We start from the raw sequence: 6,000 nt of genomic DNA on the forward strand, positions 1-6,000 counted from the left end.
CATTATCACTTATGTATTTCCAACGGTGGAGTTTCTACACCTCATAGATTAAGGTGTGGAGCTCTGCTGTTCTTCGAGTATTAATGCAAAGTACTATTGTTCTTCTATTCAATTTAAACTTATTCTTATTCCAAGATATTCATTCACACACAAGAACAGGATGAATGTGATGATCAAATGACACTCATCACCATTCTCACTTATGAATGCGTGCCTGACAAACGCTTCCGTTCTACATGAAAACAAGCTTAAATGCATATCTCTTGGATCTCTAATCAACGATTCACATCGTTTCCCCTCTAACAATAGGGCATCTAAATCTGAGATTAGAATCTTTGTGGTATAGGCTAGAAACAATTGGCAGCATTCTTGAGATCCGAAAAGTCTAAACCTTGTCTGTGGTATTCCGAGTAGGATCTGGGAAGGGATGACTGTGACGAGCTTCAAACTCGCGACAGTGGGGTGCAGTGACAGTGCGCAAAAGGATCATTGGATCTTATTCCGACACGATCGAGAACAGACAGCTTATTAGCCATACGGTAGTTGTGCCTGGTATTTTTCATCGGAGACGAGAAATCTGACAGTTGATTAGCCGTACAGAAACCGTAGAGGACCATTTTCACTGAGAGGACGGGAGGTAGCCATTGACAACGGTGATCCCCAACATACAGCTTGCCATGGAAAGGGTATGAATGATTGAATGAAGACAGTAGGAAAGGAGAGATTCAGAAGGAATAACGCATCTCCATACGCTTATCTGAAATTCCCACCAATGAATTACATAAGTATCTCTATCTTTATTTTATGTTTATTTATATTTTAATTATCAAAACTCCATAACCATTTGAATCCGCCTGACTGAGATTTACAAGATGACCATAGCTTGCTTCAAGCCGACAATCTCCGTGGGATCGACCCTTACTCACGTAAGGTATTACTTGGACGACCCACTGCACTTGCTAGTCAACTGCACGAAGTTGTGTATCACGATTTCGTGTACTAGTTTTTAATTGTTCTTGTTTTCACTAACACTAGCTTTTTACCAACTAGTTTGGTAAGTTAGTTAGGATTTGTGGATTAACAACAATTATGCTCACCTGACTTATCCTTCGATGTTAAGGGTTGACTTAGTGAGATTAATCCATCATAATTATCATAGTTGTGGTTATGGCAAGGAAGGGATTCCATGACTTATCCCAAGTCAAGGTCTCATTTATGTTTTGAACCACCTTTTACATTATTTTGAGTTTTACTTTTTCATATTGCATACATAGTTCTTTTATTTCTTTATTACTTTATCAATTGCAATTTTGGCTTGTTCTTTTATCTCTTTATTTGTTTACTTCAATCATTAAAACCCCCTTGCTCTCCACAACCAAAATTGTATGCACTTGTTGTCACTAGTTCCTAGGGAGAACGACCCGGGAGTCTAAATACTCTCAGTAAATTTTGTATTGAATTATGACATCTTTTGGATTGAATTTGATTGTCGTTGTAGTATAATGGTGAGTATTCCCTCCTGTCACGCGGGTGACCCGGGTTCGATCCCCGGTAATGGCGCCAAAAACTTGGTGCGAGCAAAACCGTCGGTTAAGAATTCCTTCTCGGCAAAGGAGAGATAACCACATTGTAAGTATAGCTCTCAACCAACAAGTAATACCCGATCAAAGTTTACAATTTCTATTTAAACCGAGAGTAGTTAAACCTCGGGTCGTTCTCCCTAGGATGCAATTGAAATGTTATGCTTTCGGTTTTTGGAGGCAAAAAGGGGGTTTTCAAGCAAGAAATGAAAGATTAAAAGAACTTAAGAAATAAAAGAACAAAGAGATAATCAAAATTGATATTAAAGCAAGTAAAAAGGAAGCAAGATCAAAACTAGTGAAAATTCTATAAATGCATAAAGAATCCTTGACTTGGGAAGGAGGATCCAAAGAATCATATCATCGCCATAACCACGACTATGGTAATTATGATGAGTCAATCTCGCCTAGTTAACCACAACCATCGAGGAGTAAGTCAAGCAAGCATAATTGACCTTAATCCATAAGTCCTAGCTAACTTACCAAATGATGGACGAAATTGCGATCATCAACAATGGCTCCAAAGGCTTGGTGCTCTCAAACGTGAATCACACTTTGTCACAACTCCGCACAACTAACCAGCAAGTGTACTGGGTCGTCCAAGTAATAAACCTTACGTGAGTAAGGGTCGATCCCATAGAGATTGTTGGTATGAAACAAGCTATGGTCACCTTATAAATCTCAGTCAGGCGGATAATAATTGATAGTGGTTTTCGAAAAATATAAAGAGATACTTAATTAAATAATAAAGGATAGAAATACTTATGTAAATTCATTAGTGGGAATTTCAGATAGGTGTATGGAGATGCTGTGTTCCTTCTGAATCTCTGCTTTCCTACTGCTTTCATCCAATCTTTGTCACTCCTTTCTATGGCAAGCTGTATGTAGGGCATCACCGTTGTCAATGGCTACATCCCATCCTCTCAGTGAAAATGGTCCAAATGCTCTGTCACAGCACGGCTAATCATCTGTCGGTTCTCGATCATGTTGGAATAGAATCCCTTGATTCTTTTGCGGTTGTCATCACGCCCAACAATCGCGAGTTTGAAGCTCGTCACAGTCATTCAATCCCGGAATCCTACTCGGAATACCACAGAAAAGGTTAGCCTTTCCGGATTCCCATGAATGCCACCATCAATTCTAGCTTATACTACGAAGATTCTGATTAAGGAATCCAAGAGATATGCGCCCGGTCTAAGGTAGAATGGAAGTGGTTGTCAGTCACGCATTCATAGGTGAGAATGATGATGAGTGTCCCGGATCATCACATTCATCAAGTTGAAGTGCAACGAATATCTTAGAACAAGAATAAGTCGAATTGAATAAAAAATAGAAGTACTTGCATTAAAACTCGAGGTACAGCAGAGCTCCATACCCTTAATCTATGGTGTGTAGAAACTCCACCATTGAAAATACATAAGTGATGAAGGTCCAGGCATGGCTGAGAGGCCAGCCACCAAAACATGATCACAGGATCAAAAATACAATCCAGGATGTCTAATACACTAGTAAAAAGTTCTATTTATACTAAACTAGCTACTAGGGTTTACAGAAGTAAGTAATTGATGCATAAATCTACTTCCGGGGCTCACTTGGTGTATGTTTGGGCTGAACTTGATCTATACACGAGCTGAGGCTTATCTTGGAGTTGAACGCCAAGTTGTAACGTGTTTTGGGCGTTCAACTCTAGTTCGTGACGTGTTTCTGGCGTTTGACTCGAGAATGCATCATGGAACTGGCGTTGAGCGCCAGTTTACGTCATCTAGTCACGAATAAAGTATAAACTATTATATATTGCTGGAAAGCTCTGGATGTCTACTTTCGAAAGCCGTTGAGAGCGCGCCATTTGGAGTTCTGTAGCTCTAGAAAATCCATTTCAAGTGCAGAAAGGTCAGAATCCAACAGCATCAGCAGTCCTTTGTCAACCTTTTATCAGAGTTTTGCTCAGGTCCCTTAATTTCAGCCAGAAATTACCTCAAATCACAGAAAAACATACAAACTCATAGTAAAGTCCAAAAATGTGAATTTAGCATGAAAACTAATGAAAACATCCCTAAAAGTAACTAGATCATACTAAAAACTACCTAAAAACAATGCCAAAAAGCGTATAAATTATCCGCTCATCACAACACCAAACTTAAATTGTTGCTTGTCCCCAAGAAACTAAAAATCAATTAGGATAAAAAGAAGAGAATAAACTATAATTCCCAAAATATCAATGAATATTAGTTTTAATTAGATGAGCGGGACTTGTAGCTTTTTGCTTCTGAACAGTTTTGGCATCTTACTTTTTTCCTTTGATGTTTAGAATGATTGGCTTCTCTAGGAACTTAGAATTTCAGATAGTGTTATTGATTCTCCTAGTTAAGTATGTTGATTCTTGAACACAGCTACTTTTATGAGTCTTGGCTGTGGCCCTAAGCACTTTGTTTTCCAGTATTACCACCAGATACATAAATGCCACAGACACATGACTGGGTGAACCTTTTCAGATTGTGACTCAGCTTTGCTAGAGTCTCCAGTTAGAGGTGTCCAGAGCTCTTAAGCACACTCTTTTTGCTTTGGATCACGATTTTAACCACTCAGTCTCAAGCTTTTCACTTGGACCTTCATGACACAAGCACATGGTTAGGGACAGCTTGATTTAGCCGCTTAGGCCTGGATTTATTTCCTTGGGCCCTCCTATCCATTGATGCTCAAAGCCTTGGATCCTTTTTACCCTTGCCTTTTGGTTTTAAGGGCTATTGGCTTTTTCTGCTTGCTTTTTCTTTTTTTTTTCTTTTTTTTTCGCAAGATTTTGCTTTTTCACTACTTTTTCTTGCTTCAAGAATCAATTTCATGATTTTTCAGATTGTCAATAACATTCTCTTTGTTCATCATTCTTTCAAGAGCCAACAATTTTAACATTCATAAGCAACAAGATAAAAAATATGCACTGTTCAAGAATTCATTCAGAAAACAAAAAGTATTGTCACCACATCAATATAATTAAACTAAATTCAAGGATAATTTCGAAATTCATGTACTTCTTGTTCTTTTGTATTAGAAACATTTTTTTATTTAAGAGAGGTGAAGGATTTATGGAATTATTCATAGCCTTAAGACATAGTTACTAAATACTAATGATCATGTAATAAAGACAAAAACATAGATAAACATATATATAAAAAAAACCGAAAAACAGAAAAGATTTAAGAACAAGGAATGAGTCCACCTTAGTGAGGGTGGTGCCTTTTTGAAGGACTAATGGTGCTTTTGAGCTCCTTTATGTCTCTTCCTTGCCTCTGTTGCTTGATCTCTAGTGATTTTGGTGCTCTTATCCTTAGTTGCTCCCAATAATTATGTGGAGGAACATGTATCCCCTGAGGTATCTCAGGGATTTCTTGATGAGGGAATTCCTCATGCTCTCTTGATGTGCAGTTAAATGCTCTACCACTGAGCTATAGACCCTTTAGATGAATCTCTACATCTCCTATGACTCAGAGGTGGAAGCTTTTGTCTTCCCTTTCCTCTTTCTAGAGGTTTCTCTGGCCTTAGATGCCATCAATGGTTATGGAAAAAAAAAAAGCTATGCTTTTTCCACACCAAACTTAAAATGTTGCTCGCCCTCGAGCAAAAGAAGAAAGAATGGAAGAAGATATGGAGGAGAGGGAGAGATGCGTATGTTTCGGCCATATGGGTGGGATTGGGTAGGGAAGAGATGGATGGATGTGAGTGGTGAAGGGGTGATGGGGAAGAGAGATTGAGGTGATTGGTGAAGAAGAGAGAAGCTGAGTTAAGGTGGGTGGAGATCCTGTGGGGTCCACAGATCCTGAGGTGATCCTGTGAGGTCCACAGATCCTGGGGTGTCAAGGATTTACATCCCTGCACCCATTAGGCATGTATAATGCCTTAGCATACAATTCTGGCGTTTAAACGCCGAAGTGATGCATGTTCTAGGCGTTCAACGCCCATGTGCAGCATGTTTCTGGCGTTGAACGCCAGTTCCATGCTTGTTTCTGGCGTTGAACACCAGTTCCATGCTTGTTTCTGGCGTTCAGCGCCAGCTCTCCTTAGGGTGCATTCCTGGCGTTTGAACGCGAGGATGTTGCTTGTTTCTGGCATTCAACGCCAGATCCATGCTCTGTTCTGGCGTTGAACGCCAGCCAGATGCTCCTTACTGGCGTTGAACGCCAGTAGGTCCTTCCTCTAGGGTGTGATTTTTCTTCTGCTGTTTTTGATTCTGTTTTTAATTTTAATATCTTTTTCGTGACTCCACATGATTATGAACCTAATAAAACATAAAAGAACAATAAAAATAAAATAAAATTAGATAAATAAAAATTGGGTTGCCTCCCAACAAGCGCTCTTTTAATGTCACTAGCTTGACAGTGGGCTCTCTTGGAGCCACAAAGGTGATCAGGTCAATGTTGTGGACTCC

This window comes from Arachis stenosperma, chromosome 10, assembly GCF_014773155.1.
Source record: "Arachis stenosperma cultivar V10309 chromosome 10, arast.V10309.gnm1.PFL2, whole genome shotgun sequence".
NCBI lineage: Eukaryota > Viridiplantae > Streptophyta > Magnoliopsida > Fabales > Fabaceae > Arachis > Arachis stenosperma.